The sequence below is a fragment of the Oratosquilla oratoria genome, chromosome 27 (genome assembly GCF_046742065.1).
Source record: "Oratosquilla oratoria isolate Oo_2021 chromosome 27, ASM4674206v1, whole genome shotgun sequence".
In the NCBI taxonomy this organism is placed as follows: Eukaryota; Metazoa; Arthropoda; class Malacostraca; order Stomatopoda; family Squillidae; genus Oratosquilla; species Oratosquilla oratoria.
The window spans coordinates 16261576-16283084 of NC_134803.1; the positions used below are offsets into that span (position 1 = coordinate 16261576).

The 21509-nt window shown below is 35.7% G+C and overlaps 1 protein-coding gene across 11 annotated transcripts in view; it reads right to left on the minus strand.

The window, feature by feature from the left end:
• The window catches only part of Vps13 (vacuolar protein sorting 13C), a 1483510-nt gene that overhangs the window by 438768 nt on the left and 1023233 nt on the right, over nt 1–21509 (minus strand). The window lies entirely within an intron of this gene.

Consider the following 21509-nt stretch of genomic DNA (forward strand, 5'->3'; position numbering starts at 1 on the left):
ACTGAACGAACTTAATGATTACCTGCTAGAAGAAAAGCCAGACATAATGGGAATTGTGGAGACTAAACTAAGGGGCGAAATACCATCCATCAATGTTGGAAATGGACTATATAATTACTGGATTAAAAACAGAGACAAGAAACAGGGAGGAGGAATCATGTTCTTGGCCAAGAAAAACTTGAATGTGATAAAAATAGCAGAGGGCAAAGATAATGTAGAACTGATCATGATAAAAGTTGAAGAAAAGAACATGAAAAGTAGAAAGTTTGTGGTGACTTAGAACGAGCATACAAAAATGTTAGAGGATACAAGGAAATCATTAGACAAGATACTATTGGGCGGGGGTAATCTGGTAATTATGGGGGACTTCAATTGCAAAGAAATTTGTTGGGAAAACATGACAGTGCAAGGACGAGATGACTTGTGGGGTAATGTACTACTAGATATGACCATGGAATACACAATGACTCAGTGGGTCAGTGAAAACACCAGATACAGAAACAACGAATAGCCGTCGAAACTAGATTTAATTTTTACAATAAAACCTGAAATTGTGGATAAAATCCAATACAAGACACCAATTGAAAGGAGTGACCATATACTCATTGAAACTGAACTAGAGGAAGTTATATACATGGAGAGAAATGAAAAGCATAGAAAAGGAAGACTGTTGTACAACAAAAAGGATTTTGCAAAACTAAAGAAATTCTTTCAGAATGCAAACCGGGAAAATTTTTACATGGAAAAGACAAAAATGGAAGAGAAATGGAATATCTTGATGGATAATTACAATGAAGGGGTAAATAAGCACGTACCAAGACAGAAGCGGGAGTGTACATTAAATGCTGGTTCAACAAAAGATGCAGTGAGGCAAAAGACAGAAGGGACAGAGCTTGGAAAAGGTGGAGAAAAGATAAAAACAAAACCTGGAAAATGGCAAGTCTATATAAACTATGGAAATGAGTATGTAAAGTGAGAAGAGAGGAAAAAAGGAACCATGAAAAGAATATTATAGATAAATGCAAAGAGCAACCCAAACTATTCTATCAATAAATGAATTGTAAACTTAAAAACAAGCAAGAAATGGTGAAACTATACCAAGGAAATATAGAATACACAGAAGATTTAGAAATGGCCAAAATCATGAAAAATCACTTTAATTCTGTCTTCACTACAAGGAAAGCACAATATTGGAATGAAGGTAATGAAAGGCAATCTCCCCCCAATGAGCGACATAACAATAGCACAATAAGAAATATTAGAACATCTATCAAACCTTGACGTCAGGAAATCATATGGCCCGGATGGAATTGTAAATTGGATTCTAAAAGAATGCAAAGAAGAACTAACGGACAAAATACATACCATAATAAATTGCTCACTTAAAGGTCAGATATCAACAGATATACCATTCACTAAAAATCATCGAAAAAGTACTTTTTAAAAGCATACAAATAAAGTTTTTACCTATTACAGAAGAATTTATTCAGAAAATTCACTTTTAATTGTGCCTCGCATACCACTTTTCCGAAGTCTAGATATTCAGAATAACAATATTGTTTGTTTGGCAACTGTGATGTCACGAACGCGGAATTCCCCGAACCTTTCCCGAAGCGCACGGGCGGAATGTTTCGAATAGCAGACGACGCAATGAAATGAAGACAAAACTGTTTTTTGCCAAATTTGATAAGATGTAGATGGTGGAATTATATAGAATACTGTCAGTATGTTTTTTTTATGTACATTAAACTGTAAACTGTATTTACAGTTTAATGTACATAAAAAAAATTAAACTGTAAACTGTATTTACAGTTTAATGTACATAAAAAAACATACTGACAGTATTCTATATAATTCCACCATCTACATCTTATCAAATTTGGCAAAAAACAGTTTTGTCTTCATTTCATTGCATCGTCTGCTATTTGAAACATTCCGCCCGTGCACTTCGGGAAAGGTTCGTGGAATTCCGCGTTCGTGACGTCACAGTTGCCAAACAAACAATATTGTTATTCTGAATATCTAGACTTCGGAAAAGTGGTATGCAAGGCGCAATTAAAAGTGAATTTTCTGAATAAATTCTTCTGTAATAGGTAAAAACTTTATTTGTATGCTTTTAAAAAGTACTTTTTCGAGCAATACGATGATTTTTAGCGAATGGTATATCTGTTGATATCTGACCTTTAAAGAAGGAAAAACACAAAAAGACTGAAAAAATGCTAACATTGTACCAATATATAAAGAAGGAAACAAGGAAGAGCCAACTAACTATAGGCCAGTCTCACTAACAAGTATTATAGCCAAAATCTGTGAGAAAATCATCATGAATAGATGGGTAAAACACTTGGAAGACAACAATATAATAAACCCAAGATAATTTGGGTTCAGACAAGGAAGATCATGTACCACAAACTTAATATGTTTCTACTCAGGATTAATAGACATAGTGTAAGAAAGGAATGGATGGGCTGACTGTGCCTTCCTGGACTTACAAAAAGCTTTTTGACAAAGTACCACACAAAAAATTATTAAAGAAACTCGAACATATAGGAGGGATACAAGGGAACCTACTAAAATGGATGGAGGACTTCCTGATTGGTAGAAAGATGAGACTAGTGCTCAGAGAAAAATATTCAGATTGGAAAAAGGTGATCAGTGGAGTACCACAGGGATCTGTACTAGCTCCAATAATGTTTGCTATTTATGTGAATGACATGGATGAGGATGTGAAGTGTTACATGAGCTTCTTTGCTGACGATGCCAAACTGTTAATGAAAGTAAAAACTGAAGAGGATTGCGAATCACTGCAGGAAGACCTGAATAATGTATGGAACTGGAGTCAGAAATGGAAGGTGGACTTCAATATTAAGAAGTGTAGCATAATGGAGTTTGGAAAAAGCAAAAACAGAATATCAGGACAATATACAATTGAAACCAAGGAGGTAAAGAAGGAGAGATCCGAAAAAGATTTGGGTGTAATTATATCGAACGACATATCCTATGACAAACAAATAAACAAAATTGTTGGAGAATCCTACAACTTGCTAAGATCAATAAAAGTGGCATTTACATATTTGGATGAAGAAATTATTAAAAAAAATATTGGTCACACTGATAAGGCCTATACTAGAATATGCAGCAACATTGCTGTCACCCAGTACCAAAATGAATATAAAGAAAATAGAAAGAATCCAGAGAGCAACAACAAAAATGGGACCTACACTCGCAAACTTGTCATATGAGGAGAGATTGGCTAAACTAGATTTACCAACTCTGGAGCGAAGAAGAGAGAGAGAGGTGACCTACTGACCATCTACAGAATCATGAAAGGCACAGAAAATACTTGATAGAGAGGACTTGTTAAACTGGGATAGGAGAAGCACAAGAGGACATGCAAAGAAAATAAAAAAAATATAATAGACAAATGTAAAGAAGAACCCAAACTATTTTACAAATATGTAAATGGAAAACTGAAAAATAAACAGGAAATAGAAAAACTGCGCCAAGATAAAAAGGAATTTACAGAAGAACTGGAAATGGCTGAAATAATGTACAAACACTTCAGATCAGTATTCACAATAAAAAACTCGCCTAACAGTGAAGTTAGAGATAGAGAATTATCCCCAGCAACGAAAGAAATAAACGTAACACAAAAAGAAATCAGTGATCAAATTAAAACCCTGGATGTCAGAAAATCACATGGCCCAGACGGAATAGCAAACTGGATACTGAAAGAATGCATGGAAGAATTAACTGACAAAATATATAATATAATAAAATCATCACTTAAAGAAGGAAAAGTACCATTGGACTGGAAAAAAGCAAACATTGTACCAATTTATAAGGGAGGTGATAAGGAAGATCCATCTAACTACAGACCACTCTCACTAACAAGCACAATAGCAAAAATTTGTGAAAGTGTGATAAAAAACAGATGGGTTAAATACCTGTTAGAAAAATCTATACTGAACCCAAATCAATTTGGATTTAGACAAGGGAGATCCTGTACAACAAATCTAATCTGCTTTTACTCAAGATTAGTAGACATAATACAAGAAAGAGATGGATGGGCAGACTGTGCTTTTCTGGACCTGCAAAAGGCATTCGATAAGGTACCTCATAGGAAACTAATAAATAAGATAGAGTCAAAAGGTGGCATCAGAGGAAAATTATTGGAATGGATGAAAGACTTTCTGATTGGGAGGAAAATGAGAGTTGTAATTAGAGAAAAATTCTCCTACTGGGAAGAAGTAAAAAGCGGGGTACCACAAGGATCAGTACTGGCCCCGATCATGTTCGCTGTATACATTAATGACATGAATGAAGGCGTGGAGTGCTATATAAATTTTTTTGCAGATGATGCAAAATTACTTAAGAAGGTAAAAACGGAAGAGGACTGCAACTCATTGCAACAAGATCTGGACACAATATGGAATTGGACTCAAAAGTGGGAAGTAAAATTCAATATTAAGAAATGCAGTATAATGGAATTTGGAAAGAGTAGAAACAGAATATCAAAAGACTACAGAATTGGGGAAGAAAAAATAAAAAACAAAAACTATGAAAAAGATCTTGGAGTGATGATTGGAAAGGACATGAAACCAGATAAGCATATAAATAAGATGTTCGGAGAAACCTATAACTTATTGAGAGCAATCAAAGTGGCATTTACTTATATGGACGAAGAAATGATAAGGAAAATACTAACTACCGGTACACTAATAAGAACAAAACTTGAGTACGCAGCATCACTTTGGACACCCAGTACCAAAAAGAATATTAAGAAACTAGAAAGATTACAAAGAGCAACAACCAAACTAGCACCGACACTCGCCGAACTAACATATGAGCAAAGACTATCCAAATTGAACCTACCAACTCTGGAACAAAGAAGAGAAAGAGGAGATTTGCTAACTATCTACAGAATAACGAAAGGAATGGAAGTTTTAGACAGGAACGACCTATTAGTGTGGGAAAACGGTAGAACAAGAGGACACAGAAAAAAATTGAAAAAGGATAGTTATAGAAAAAACGTGAAAAGGAACAGTTTCCCACACAGAGCGATAAATACATGGAACAAATTAGACAACAAAACAGTATGTGCTAACACTATACAAGATTTTAAGATAAAACTTGATGCAGAGAGATACAAAGACGGGTCACCACGAGCATAGTTCCCCTCCCGTATATTACAACTAGGTAAATACTTGGAACAAACTGGACTAGGAAATAGTGTGTGCAAAAAGCAGTCATGAGTTTCAAAGCAAACAAGACACTGCGAGATACAAAGGCGGGACACCACGAGTGAAGCTCCCCTTCCCGCAAAATACAACTAGGTAAATACATGGGTGTCAGGGGGGGGGGGCACTTGCCCCCCCTCCCCCTGGAATTTCTAGAAAATTAATAAAAATGCAAGGAAAATACAAAATTAGTAAAACAAAATTACATGGAAAATGCAAAATTAATAAAATACCATGTACATTTATCAAATGTTTATTACTGTAATGTGGCTAATTTGAAGTATCTTGATATAACCTTATACCATTAACCATATATGTATAATAGCTTTAATTTTGCCCCCTACCTACAAAAACTCCTGCAGATACCCCTGGTTACATACTGTATTTACTCGTGTATTTATCAAGAGACAAGAGACTGCAAGGTGTATATCAAGTGCAAGGATGAAAAAGTACATCAAGTAAGTAATCTTGAACAATTAGTTGAATTTCAATAGTTCACATTCCTTAATCTTCTAACACAAATATAACCATGAACACTACAACTAACACAAAAACTAAAACAAACATATCAAAAAACTGTTCTTCATGCCATACCCTTGTCCCTACCAATCACCTCAAATGTACATTATGCAAACATTTATATCATCTCATGTGTGCAAATATACCCGTAAATACTGCCAAAAATAACCCCAATATTTTCAATAACTGGTTCTGCCTAGACTGCTCAAAAACATTTCCCTATCATGCCATCTCAAACACAGAAATTAATATTTTGTTTTCCGCGCCAAATCTCGCATAAAAAAACCCAGATGTATATACCGCCATTAAGAAGTATAAAGAAATAGACAAAATATCAGAAAAGGAATTTTCGATATTTAATCACAATAATACCCAAATTGACCCCGAATTAAATTTTTACTCAAAATTAACAAAAGACAGCGATTACTATAGTGATACACAATTTGACACGGTATTTCATGATATTGATGGTTTCACACTAATTCACATCAATGCAAGGAGCCTAAACGCCAATTATCAGAAAATTGACTGTTATCTCAAGTTACTCAATAAAAGCTTTGACGTTATAGTGATAAGCGAAACATGGATTGACCCAGGATGTCTAGTAAACTTCTTACAAGACTATACTCCTTACAGTGCTAATAGACAGATCCAAAAAGGCGGCAGAGTCTCTATCTTCATAAAAAAATCAATTTCATGCAAACTAATAAATCAATCCACTAATTCGTATGAAAACCTATTTGAATGCGTAGCTGTTGAGATTTTCAGTAAAACTAAAAAGAATACCGTCATAACAAGTATTTACAGAAAGCCAGGCACAAACATCAATGAGTTCACAAATATGCTTGAAGAAATCATAACTCCATTTAGAAATAAAAATCTATATCTCTGTGGTGACTTCAACATAGATTTACTTAAGTATGAGACTCATGAACAAACAAGATACTTTACAGATATGATTTTCTCTTTAGGTATATATCCTTTGATAAATAAACCAACCCGAATAACAAATACAAGTGAAACATTGATAGATAACATTTTCACCAATATTGTAAACTCCGAGATTCATAGTGGTATCTTAATAAGTGATATAAGTGACCATCTACCGGTATTCACTATCAGTCCAAAAGAAATGCACTGCATAACAAAACCCAGAATTGTACTTAAACGTAAAATTGACAAAAAAGATATTGCAAAATTAAATCAATGCTTAAAAGAAGAAAATTGGGATCAGGTTTACGAGTCAGAAAATGCCAATCTATCATATAACGAATTTGTAAGCATTATAATGAGTAATGTAAACAAATGCTGCCCAGAAAGAGAAGTAGAAATAAAACCACGTAACGTAAACTCAAAACCATGGTTTACAAACGGTCTTAAGAACGCGTGTCGAAAGAAAAACCAACTTTACAAGAAATCAATTCAAAGCAAGTCCTTGACAGACGAAAACAAATACAAAGTGTACAAAAACAAACTTACAACAATTTTAAGCAACTGTGAAAAAAAATACTATGACACACTGCTTGAAGGTTATAAAGGTAATATAAAAAAGACATGGGAAGTAATAAACAACTTAACTAGGCACAAAATTAATAACACCAATGAATTCATAGACATTATTAAAAAAGGAAAAACTAAAAAAGAAGTGGCAAACGAATTTAATGAATTTTTCTCCCATGTAGGACTTAACCTCGCGAAACAAATAAAGACAACACATCAAACTTACGAGACATTTTTGAAACACCGAATAAATAACACTATGTTTTTAAAACCCGTCACGGAAAACGAACTTATGAACACAGTAAAATCAATGCAGAACAAGAAATCACTCGATTGCACAGGAATCAATATGAACCTCATAAAACAAATTATGCCTATCATCAAAGATCATTTTCTGACAATATGCAATAAATCATTTGAACAAGGGATATTTCCAGATGCAATGAAAATAGCAAAAGTAATACCGATATTCAAATCAGCCGACAAATCAAGTTATAATAACTATAGACCAATTTCACTATTACCACAGTTTTCCAAAATTCTTGAAAAGTTATTCACAATTCGCCTTGACTCATTTCTAAAAAAAAATGACGTCATTTACCATAGTCAATATGGATTTCAACGAAATCTTTCAACGTCTACAGCAGTAATGGAATTAATTGAAGAGATAACTAACAATATAGAACAAAAGAAAAAGACAGCCGGCATATTTATTGATCTTAAAAAGGCATTTGACACAGTAAATCATGAAATCCTAATTCGAAAGGCCGAATACTATGGGCTAAGAGGTAAAGTTAATGACTGGTTAAAAAGTTATCTAAAAAACAGGAAACAATATGTGGCCATTGAGGAAGAAAGATCACACATTCTACCAGTTACATGCGGAGTACCTCAAGGTTCAGTTCTAGGACCCAAACTATTCTTACTATACATTAATGACATTACAAATGTATCCAACCTTATGAAATTTATACTGTTCGCCGACGATACCACCATTCTATGCTCTGATACAAATTCCGACAAACTGATCAAGACAATTAATGAAGGATTATGTCAACTATCCAACTGGTTTTCAGCCAATAAGCTATCCTTAAACGTATCAAAAACTAACTACCTGCTTTTCTACAAAAATAATGAAAGTACTAAGCCGATCAAAATAAACAACGAAATTATTGAAAAAGCGTCCGTCAGTAAATTCCTAGGCGTGTATTTAGACGATCAACTTAATTGGAAACATCATATAAATCACGTGATAAATAAGATATCCAAAACTTTAGGAATTATGCATAAAATGAGAAATATCCTCAATGAAAATACCCTACGTACCATTTATTGTAGTCTACTACTACCATACTTAAACTATTGTTCAGAAATTTGGGGTAATACTTATCAAACTAATCTTCAACGCATAATTACCTCTCAAAAAAGGGCACTGCGTATAATCTGCAATGTAGGTCGTTTGGAACATACAAATAATTTATTTAAAAAACTAAATCTACTCAAATTCAATGACTTAATAAAGTACAAAACTGCCATTGTTATGCACCAAATCTACAATAAACACATGAATCAAAACATATTGAAATTTTACTCAACTTACGAAACTCGCTATGCGACTAGGCAAACAAACGACTTCTTTAAAACTCAATACAGAACAACCAAAAAAAGCCAATGCTTATCTATTATAGGTGTTAACACATGGAATAAACTGGAAAAGGATTTACCTAAGACAAAATGTTTATCATCATTCAAACGATACTTAAAAAAGTCTTTAATCTATAAGTATTAGTATATTGAACACTTCAGGTCCATTTCATGGTTGTATTCATGGAGAAACTGTCATGCACTGCCCAAGTCTGCCGCTCTTTTTTTTCTATTCCAGCAGGTCACGGTGACCCAGATCTGCGCATTAAGCAATTATCGTCCCGTCAACAATCGACCTGACCTCTCACCTCTCACCTGACCCCCACAAGTTGCGATGCTCGCTCGTGCCCCCGATTTCTACGTGAGGTCGGAGTTAGCGGACGTCGTGACGCATGTCATTGTGTGTGTGTATATATGTGTATGCATGTATGTGTGTATATATGTGTGTAGATGTGTATGTACCATACTACCATGTAACAAAAATAAATAAATAAAAATAATTTTTTCCTTAAGGGAGAGCAACTCCCCATAAGCTTTGCTTCTTGCTCTCCCTTTTCAACTACCAATTTTGTAAAAAAAAAAAAAATGTATATATGTATGTCTAATTGTATTTAATATTGTTGAATAAACCTATAATAATAATAATAATAAATAATATCAATCTTTAAACCAAAGGGCTTTTTCACTCTTATACAAGAGAAAGCATACCAGGGTATGTACCCACCATCCACCCACACCAAAATCCTCCAACATATATTTATTTCCCTGGGAATGGATGCTAAGAGGAGGTTATATGAAGGAGTGATTGTGCCAACAGCACTGTATGGGGCAGAAACATGGAACATGAGAGAGGAAGAGAGGAAGAGAGAAGGAGGTTGAATGTGTTTGAGATGAAATGTCTGAGAAGTATGATAGGGGTTACTAGGCTAGATAGAGTGAGAAATGAGGAGGTGAGGAGGAGAACAGGGGTGGAAAGGGAGTTGGGAGATAGGGTTGATGAAAGAGTATTAGGATGGTTTGGACACATGGAAAGAATGAGTGAAGAAAGATTAATAAAAGAAGTGTGGAAGGCAGAGATGGAAGGAGTAAATATGAGGGGGCGTCCTAGGATGAGATGGATGGAAGGGGTGAAAGGGGCATTACAAAAGTGAGGAATGTCTGTTGAGGTAGGATGGGAGAGGACAGAGGATAGGGGTGAATGGAGAGGGGTTGTGTATAGATGATGCTGTGATGTATGAGGGGGAGTGGGTGGGGGATGGGGGGTGAGGAAGTATGTATGAGAGAAAATTTGACGCAGCCTGAAGGGATTTCTCCCCGTCTTCTCCTTTCCTGCATGAGGGGACGGAGATGGGGGGTTGCTGAATCTATGAAGCAGCCTTGCTGTGGATGTGCTGTGTCTTGCGACACTGCTTCTGACCCAGGGCAGTGGACAGGATGCAGGGATAACCCGTCATCCAGGTGCCAAGATAAGAGGGAGGGGGAAGGGAGGAGGGTGGAGGGGAGAGAAATATATAGGAAATGGAATGGGTGGGAGTGGTTTCTCTGCCTTTTTCTTTTTGGCTACCCCCCATGTAGGGGAAAAAAGCTTTTGGTATATGCAAAAATTTCTTAGGTCCTTGTGAATGAAAAGCTATACCTAACCCCTGCCAATAGCCAAGGTCAGAAGAAATACAGCAGGATAAAGCACATCCATAGCAAGGCCTGTCAGCCAAAGCTGGTTTACACCCACTACTTCATTTACATGACAATCCTGTATCCTTGTCCCCTCATGAGTAAATAGAGAAGACAAAGAAAATCCCTAAAGGTCATACAAATTATTCATCCATTCACAAACATTTTCCACTCACACCTACTGTATTTTTCGGACCATAAGGCGCGGGCAAAATCCTTAAAATCAGCCAAAATCGGGTGGTGCGCCTTATGTGTGCCTTCAGTGCAATAAAATGCCTTGGACAGTGATGTACTATTTTGACATGTTTCGTAGCTAGCCTGCCGACGGCGACAGTGCATAGGCCTAGCAAAAGTTACAACCAAGTTATAACCAAGATGCATGTATCTTGACAAGAAAATTGTGAAAACTTCGACAGTTTTCGAGTCAATGCCACTGTATTCATTCACGCTATCATGGCTGACATGATAGCGTCCACAACACAGACAGCCATTTTGCACTGGTCTAGTCTCGCTCCACTCCGACCAGTCATTTAGGTATCTTTTTAGTTTCGACCATGGGCGCAATATAGCAATAGAAAATTAATTATTAATTTTGTAAATTAAAATGTATCAATGTAATATGCAATTTTGTGGGCGGAAATGAAAATAAAAAATACCTTGCTACAAGCAAATATACTAATGAACGAAGTCGGTGGCATAGGATCGGGACGCCATCTTGTCGTCTGTCAATTAACAACCTCGGTACTTCCAACAGTACCTCGCCAGGTACATTTTCTTGAAGGAATGTTATGGAGCGGAGATGCATGCCTTCATTGAAGCTGGAAGAACTATGTATACCCCGCAAGCTGAGAGAGTGGTTGAAAAGCCCGCCAACGTCTCTCACGACGACGACAACGAGGACGAACTGGATGACATTTAATTTGCAGCTAATGATTTATTAAACACAGGTTAGGTTAGGTTAGGTTAGATGAATTTATCATCCTTTCATTTCTTCGACAACGGCATCTATCATAACAAACATGGTGTACCATACCTCCGACATGACTTCGTTAGTTACGAAATCTGTTTTAGCACCTTTTCTGTTTTTTATTTCCGTTCACAAAATTGCACATTACGTTGATACATTACAATTTAAAAAATTAATAATTCATTTTCTATTGCTATATTGCGCCCATAGTCGAAACTAAAAATTTACCGTCATTTGTAATCAATCTTGTGCTTTTATGTGAATAGAGAATTCTGGGAATAAAACTGCTAATGTTGGTTTTAATCCCCACAATTACCGTAATATGTTTGTGTTGTTTTTTAGGGGTATTGGCAGGGCAGACCGTCCATGGAGGTGGTCTGATTTCACTGACCAAAACTATATATATATATATATATATATATATATATATATATATATATATATATATATATATATATATATATATATATATATATTTATACAGACGCTCCTCTACTTACGTTCATTCATTTTACGTTTTTTCGATTTTGTTTGAACTGACTGTAAAAAAAAATTGTAAAAAAATTTTTTTTTGAGTGAATTTTTTAGTTTTGCTCGCTCTCCGTAGTTCAAACGATACTTACACATGACGCTGCATCCATTGTTTACATGGCACAAACGACAAACTGAACGTGCCCTGCCTCCTCCTCCTCCTCCTCCACCATCTCAATTTACGTTGCTTGAATTTAATTTATTTGAAATTAATGTTATCATTTTACAATGTTATGTGTATAATTAATGATTTAGGGGTGTTTTATAAGATACGGTAATAGAATTTACCGATGTATGGTACAGTAACAACTTACGTTAACTTTCAACTTACGTTCGGCCGTTCGGAACGTAACTAAAACGTAAGTTGAGGAGCGTCTGTGTATATATATATATATTATATATATATTATATATATATATATATATATATATATATAATCTATTTTTGTAATTTTGCTAAATCCCAACCGATTTTTCCCATTCAACAACGAAAATGTTCAGTTCTGAATGCACTCACATAGGCATGATTATCCAATGACAAGACCAGGTGCACCTTATAGTCAGGCACGCCTTATATAAGGACGGGGAATAGCAAATTACGGGTGCGCCTTATGGTCCAAAAAATACGGTATCTCTTGCCCTTTCCTTTCTTTACTCAACAGACATTGCCCTTTTACCCAAGACCCCCTTCATGCTATCCATCCATCCCATTTTAGTCTTCCTCTCAAATTCACTCCATGCACCTCCACCTTCCACAATATGTTAGTTTTTCTAAACTCATTCTTTCCAGATGCCCAAAATCATTCAAATATTCTTTCATCAACCCTACCAGCTCCTTTTCTGCCCTGTTCTCTGCTTCACCTCATTTCTCAATTTATCCATCCTTGTAAACTCCACTGTATTTCTCAAACAATTCATTTCAAATGCATTTCAATTTCTCCTTTCTGCCTCCATTACATATTAAGTCTCTACTCCACAGAATGTTGTAAGCACAATCTCACCTTCACATAGGGAAAGAAATTGAAGAAATATATAGACTTGAGAAATACTGTATAGACAAGACCAATTAAGGTTAAATTCAGGTCACAAACAACAGCAGAGAATGTCTTATCAAAAACAGGGAAACTAGCAGAAAGTGATCAGTACAAACAGGTATGGATAAAAAGAGATGAATAAAGAGGAAGAGAGAAAACAAAAAGAATCAAAGCTAAGGAAAAAAATAAGAACATAACAGTCAAAGAAAAATTCTATTGGAGAGTAGTGGATATGAAAGTGAGGAAATGGTTCATAGGAGAGAAACACAGAAGGGAAACAGAAAACAGGATGGAGGTAACAGAAAATTCAAAGTTCCTTCACAAATATAGATGGATTAACAACAGGCTAGGATGAACTGTATTACCTGAAGGAAAATTACCTGACATAATGGGAATTGTGGAGACAAAATTGAAAGGTCCATTACCACCCAACAGTGTAGGACATGGTGCATATATTTATTGGATTAGAAACAGAGAAGTAAAACAAGGTGGTGGAGTTATGTTCCTAAGGATATAAATGTGAGGAATATTACATATGGAAAGAATAGAGTGGAGATGATTATAATGGAAATAGAAGACAGGGACAAGAAGAGCAGGAAGTTTGTGATAAATAATGTGCCTCCTAAAACGGCTTTCTGGGAAGAGAGAGAACACAAAAATATGTTAGAAGACACAAGGATAACACTAAATGAGATAATGGAAGATGGAGGAAGAATAGTTACAATGGGTGACTTTAATTGTAAAGAAATCTGCTGGGAAGAGATGACAGTGAAGAGTGGAGACAACCAATGGGGAAATGTACTACTTGATGTGATTATAGAACATACAATGACACAATGGATACAAGAGCATATTAGGTATAGAAATGAGGAAGAGCCATCGAGAGTGGACCTACTAATCACATCAGAACCTGAAATAGTGGACAAGATTGAATATAAGACACCAATTAGTAAAAGTGATCACATATTAGTTTAATTGGAACTAAATGAAGAAAAATATATGGGAAAAAATAAACAACATAGAGAGGTAAGAATGTATGGAATTTCATATATATATATATATATATATATATATATATAATGAGACAATTTTTTTCAAAAAGCAGACTGGGAAAGGATATACAAAAAGGAAACAACAGAAGAGAAATGGAAATTCTTGACAAAAATTTATAAGGAGTGGAAAAGTATGTTCCAAGACAAAAACAAGAAGGATATGTAGAATGTTGGTACAAAAGATGTAGAGAGTTAAAAGATAAAAGGGATAAAGCTTGGATAAAATGGAGGAAAGATAAAAAACCTGAAGGATGGAAAATATATACCATTTTAGAAATGAATATATACAGAGAATGAATATGCGCAGAGAAGAAAAGAGAAAATATGAAAAGGATGTCATAGAAAAATGTAAAGATCAACCAAAACTATTTTATAGATTTATAAACAACAAACTGAAAAACAAACAAGAATTAGTGGAACTACGACTAGAAGAAACAGAATACACAGAGGAAATAGAAATGGCAGAAATTATGAACAAGCATTTTAAATCAGTGTTTATGAGAGAGAACATACAACTTAGAGATGTCGAGTGGGAGGGGAAAGTCCCCCCTATGAAGGAGATAGAAGTAACAAAGAATGAAATAATGAATCACTTGACACTTGAATAACCTTGATGTTAGAAAATCTCTTGGTCCAGATGAAATGGCGAACTAGATTTTGAGAGAATGCAGAAACAAACTAACAGACAAAATACATAGTCTAATAAGCAGTTCATTGAAGGAAGGAAAAGTTCCAGAAGATTGGAAAAGAGCAAATATAGTATCAATATATAAGGGGGGAAACAAAGAAGATCCTACAAACTATAGACCGGTCTCTCTTACAAGTATGGTAGCTAATATTTGTGAAAGAATGATCAAAATTAGATGGGTAAAGCAATGCATTAAATCCGAGTGAGTTTGGATTTAGACAAGGAGGATCATGTATTTATTTACCTAGTTGTATTTTGCGGGAAGGGGAGCTATGCTCGTGGTGTCCTGCCTTTGTATCCCGCAGTGCCTAGTTTGCTCTTAACCTCTTCAGTACGGGCCAAAATCTCACGGGCAGCATTAGCTGCCAGACATACGATGTGTCGTAATAATACTCGCATCATAAAATATAGTTACCGCTTATATCGATCGTTCTTTCACCCGTGAATTTTTGATAACCATAGAAAATGTGATGAAGACAGTTTAGAGAGTATGTCATTACGCAGGGGCAACTACAATAAATATAATCAAGACGCCGATATGGCAGCCTCGCGTATCCACTTGCTCCTCATGCTGCCTACATATGCGGCACCATATGGAAGGGGTTAAACTTATGAATGGTTTTTGCGCACACTATTTTTACGTCCAGTTTGTTCCAAGTGTCCACCATTCTATGTAGAAAACTGTTTTTCTGATGATCTCTTCTGTAGCTATGTTTTTATTTTCTTTCCATGTCCTCTTGTGTTTCTCTTGTCCCAGTTTATTAAGTCCTATCAATATTTCTGTGCCCTTCATGATTCTGTAGATGGTGTCACAAAATTGATGTGTTTCTATTCAAGACTAATAGATATAATACAAGAAAGAGATGGATGGGCTGATTGTGTATTTCTAGACCTGAAAAAAGCTTTTGATAAGGTGCCACATAAGAAATTGCTAATGAAATTAGAAACTACAGGACGAATACAGGGCAAACTACTTAAGTGGATGGAAGACTTTTTGCATGAAAGGAAAATGAGAGTGGTGATAAGAGACAAACATTCCAATTGGGATGAGGTGATTAGTGGAGTTCCACAAGGAAAAGTACTGGCCCCAATAATGTTTGCTATATATATTAATGATATGGATTAAGGAATTGAAAGTTATATGAGCTTCTTTACAGACGATGCAAAAATGTTGAAAAAAGTGAGCACCGAAGAAGATTGTGAGTCACTGTGGACTGATCTCAATAAAGTATGGGAATGGAGTAGGAAGTGGGAGATGGAATTCAATATTAAGAAGTGTAGTATAATGGAATTTGGAAAAAGCAAAAACAGAATAACAGGAGCATATAAATTGGGAGAGGAAGAAATTAGAAAAGTGGAAAAAAGAGAAAGATCTTGGAGTCATTATTATGAATAATATGTCACCTGAGAAACATATAAACAAGATTTTTGGAGAAACTTATAATTTAAATAAATCAAAGTGGCATTTACATACCTGGATGAAGAAATGATGAAGAAAATACTAGTAACTTTGATAAGACCAAAATTAGAGTATGCAGCGACGATGTGGTCACCAAACACAAAAAAAATGTATAACAAAACTTGAAGGAATACAAAGAGCAATTACGAAATTGGCACTAACACTCTCAGAACTATCATATGAGGAGAGGCTGGCAAAACTTGAGCCACAGATATTGGAGCAAAGAAGAGAGAGTGGAGACTTGATAACTATTTATAGAATAATGAAAGGCATGGAAATTATTGATAGAGAGGATCTAATGAGATAGTAGAGATACAAGAGGACATGGAAAGAAAATCATGAAAGACAATTATAGAAGAGACCTGAAAAAGAACATCTTTCCCCACAGGATAATAGATATTTGGAACAGGTTAGGTGAGAATGTGGTGTGTGCAAAAACGATACACAAATTTAAAAACAGTCTAGATGAAATGAGATATGGATATGGGACACCACTAGCATAGCTCCCTTTCCCGTATAATGCAACTAGGTAAATACACCTTCCCCGACTATACACTCTTCAATCCTGTCTCTAACATACCTATCCCCACCCTGGGGAAACACACCTGGGTCCTATGCTACCTATCTTTGTTGCAGAAGGCCCTATCTAAATACTGCACCTAGCGGTCTCCTACAACCAAAATCGATACCCGAATTCAAAAACAGGCTAGATAAAACGAGATGTAAAGACGGGACACCACGAGCATAGCTCCCCCTTCCCATAAAATACAACTAGATAAATACATTGCCTTCTCTTTGTGTCCATCCCTAGATATCTATTTCTCCCGATGCTTTTCATTCCAAAATATTTTCTTGTTTCCCTTAGTCTATAGTTTATTCAGTGTCCAGTTTATAAGCAGCTGCACCATGCATCAAGACAATGATGAAAGAATGATGCCTGTAAGAAGCCGGTAGATAGAGGTAGACATTTAAGGTAGATCGGAGTAGATTGAGGGGGTAGAAGGACTGGAAGGAAACTTTATAGTCTTTTTATTAGGATGTTATGATACAACGGCCAACAGGCGGCAAGGAAAGCTGAGTCAGACTTGTGCCTTGTATATGTAACATAATGCGGAGTGTCGCCTAGTGGTTGCGATATTGTTGTCTTTTAATTGTTAGCGGACAAGCCATTTTTTGTTACGACATAATGCTTACGTGGTGATATCGTTTAGAAGAGTATAACAGCCTCTCTAATTGGAGAAAAAGGTGGAGAAAAATCATTGGTGCAGAAAGGAAAAGTCATGCCCTTAAGGTGTGGCACTTGTTTGAGAAGTAAAAGACTATTGGGTGAATGAAAAAGTGATGTCAAAACAAAGGTGGCTTGACGTAATGTAGAAAGTTCTGGGTGGGATTTTCGAGGTGTACTGATTGAGACCAAGAAGCATCTGAAAAACTACACCTATTTTATTCACCCCTCAAGAATAACTTCTAGAACAAAGAGAATAGAAACGCTTTGAGAGGAGACGACGGGGGTGACAGTGGCGGCAGCTAGGGATGAAATCCCTCCGAAGAGAATACAAGATTGGTGCATGAAGTGGTGCAAGATAAGTCTACGGGAGTGCAGCAACCACAACCAAGCGTATGTTGGTTTCAAGGGACGACAAGACAAGGAACGAGGGGTCTAAAACACTACGAGCAACTACTACTACGAGTGGAACAAAGCGATCTTCAAGTCTGATGAACGACGAGGCTGATGAACGATAAGGCTGACAAAGGACGTCAAGTGACGTACATAAACAACACTACGTGGAGGCAGTACGTCAGGGTGACGTACGTAAGCAACACTACGTGGAGGCAGTACGTCAGGGTGACGTACGTAAGCAACACTACGTGGAGGCAGTCAAGCCAAAGCAAGGTATGACCACCAATTCAAACGTGTTGAAGCATGAGGTTCATACCTCAAATATAAGCATTCCAAAATTCACTGGAGAAGCAAATACCTATGGGGTCAACAAATACCTTAATTTGATAGACACTCTTATTGTGAGTAAAAACATTACCGATGAAAAAAGAAAAATAGAAATTTAAAAAAAATAATATAGACCCTGAGAATGGGAGGGCTAGGTTTATCATTAATTTCCAACAAATGGAAGAGATCAACCAATATGAAGCTTATAAGAAAGCTTTTATCAAACATTTTATGTCCAAATGTGACCAGGATCCAGTCAGGTCTTTGGTAAAAATTATTAAAGAAGTTATAACAAGTGAAACAGACACAGAATACTTAGCTAGTTTAGATAGATGGTCAAAAGACATGAATTCTATCTTGAAAGATTCAGGCTGGATAGAAAGATCAAGTGACAAAATGAAAATTTCTCAGGTAATTCAATTAATCACATTTGGATTGTTAGCCAAAAATTCTGATGACTTAACGGCAGAAAAACTGTATAAAGATCTTAAGTCAAATATAAGTTTAGGAGAAGTAGATTATCTTCTTCAAGGATACAGTGAGACCAGAATGATAAACCCATATGTAATGACCGTGGGCCAAACATAGGAATTCTAGAGAGTTGAGAAAAGCTGAAGTAGGACATAGACGGCATGTTAGAAGTCCATCCAGGGATGCTAGAATTCTATGTTTTAATTGTAATACCTGGGGACACAAAGCACAAGACTGTTTTTATGGAATTATTTGTAGAAATTGCAAAAATGAGGTCATAGTGAGTATCAATGTAGGAACCCACCATTCTGTATTTATCATAATAAGATAGGCCATAGAACTCAAGAATGCAGAAATTTTTGGATACCCCCAGAGCTAAGAGGAAAAACCCCCAGACACAGAATAAATCATTATTTCAGAACTCCCCATATATATACTTTGTGTTAAATATGGGAATACAAAAGAGATGAAAGAAACTGCCAAACTGATAACTACTATTGGAAGAACTTCTGTGGGCCTCTCATTGTGGGCAGAGTGTTCAATAAGCCTATTCAAATATTTATTGATACAGGGTCTGTAGTTAATGTAATTACCAGTAAAGTTTTAAACCAGTTGAACCCAGGAGTGAAAATGTTGGAACCTATCCGTTACTCATTGCAAGGAGTAACTGGAAATCAGTTAAAAATATTAGGTAAGGTTGAACTAAAAGTTATCTTATATACAAATGAACATTTGTGCATTCCAGTGATAGTGGTGGAAGAATCTGTTTTTCCAGGAGATTTATTGATAGGATTTGCAACTATGAGAAAAGAAAACATGGTAATATGTCCTGCTGACTTAGGGATATTAGTGAAGTCAAAGTTAATCCCATTTTTTAATCCACCAGACTTAAGACCAGTGACAGGAATCAATGAATCCCTAGATAACATTTCTTAGATATCGAGGCCGAGTGGTCCAGACCAACAGAAAGTAAAGCAACTTGTGAACCCAACTCAGATGTTCAGGAAATCCCAGAAATTATTAAATTATCAACAACTGAAGCTTTGCCAATTGTAGATGGTGTAATAAAGTCGATGTTATTGCATCCCAATTCAATTGACAGAGTGGAATTGTATTTGAAAGGAGTCAATGAAGACTCTGAAATAATTACAGTCCCAGAATCAATTAGAATATAAGGTTTAAAGTGGGACTAAGGGATTTATAAGTCAAATAAGAACAGAGTAGAAGTACTAGTAATTAACACTATGAATAAGGATATAGTTTTAAGGAAAGGTACACAAATAGGATGTTTTCAGGTGTGTACAAAACCCATTAAGATTTTAAATGAGAGTAGTGAGGAGTCAGAATTACCAATTTCATCAATCGTTCAGTTCAAGAAGGAATAGATTTAAGAAATATAGAGATTTATTAAAATCAACTAATTGCCCTCAGTTGGATGAAAGTTTACTTGCTTTGCTTGTAAAGCACAATAAAGCAATTGCTTTGCCGGGGGACGCCTTAGGCAAAACAACTGTTTTAAAACATCATATTAAATTAAAACCAGGAACACAGCCTCACTCTAAATTAGCAATAGTAGATAAACTGATCACTGAAATGTTATCACAGGATATTATTGAACATAGTAAAAGTGAGTGGAACTACCCTTTGATTTTGGTGCCAAAGTCAGATGGTACTATGCGCCCAGTTATTGATTATAGGGAATTGAATAAGCACACCATTCGTGACAGGTTACCATTACCCATTATCGGTGACATTTTGAGAAGTTTGGGAACTGAAAATAGATATTTTAGTACAATAGATATCAAATCAGCTTTCTGGCAAATAGAGTTGCATGAAGACTCAAGAGAGTTCACAGCATTTTCTACTCCAACAGGACATTATGAGTTCAAGAGAATGCCATTTGGGTTATGTAATAGTCCATTAACCTCCATGAGATTAATGAATACTATTCTAGATGGATTGTTAGGAAACACTGCCAGTGTATTTATAGATGACATTTTAATAGTTTCTCAGACTGCAGTGGAGCACTTTAAGAAATTAGATTTGATATTCTCAAGACTAGTAGAAGCAGGATTAAAAGTAAAACTTGAAAAATGTAAGTTCTTGCAAGACAGTGTTATTTATTTAGGACATAAGATAGACAGACATGGACTTAGTACAGTGAATTCAAAGGTTGACGCTGTCAAGAATTTTCTGGTTCCGACCAATGTAGACAAGGTTAGGAGCTTTTTGGGATTGACAGGATATTATAGAAAATTCATTCAACGATATGCTGACATTGCTAATCCATTAAGTTCTTTGTTGAGGAAGGATTCAAAGTTCATATGGGGACCTGCACAGCAGCAAGCTTTTGACAAGTTGAAAGATAACCTCACGAGTTCCCCCATTCTAATATTTCCTGATTATGAAAAAGAATTCATTCTTTGTACTGATGCATCTGACATAGGATTAGGAGGCATACTGATGCAAGGGAGAAATGGAACTTTAAAACCGATTGCTTACACATCAAGATTTTGTAATAGTGCGGAGAGAAACTACTCTATAATGTTGAAAGAGAAACTTTAGCAGTAATTTATTCTTTAGAAAGTTTTAGGGATATGATATTAGGATATCCAATCAGAGTTTGGACTAATCATACAGCTATTCAGAACTTATTTAAGCATAAGAATCTAAGGGGCTGACTTGCTAGATGGTTTGCAATACTTCAGTGCTATGAAGTTCAATTTGAATATATTCTGGGTAGAAAGAATGTGGCTGCAGATGCACTTTCTAATAACATTAGTCAA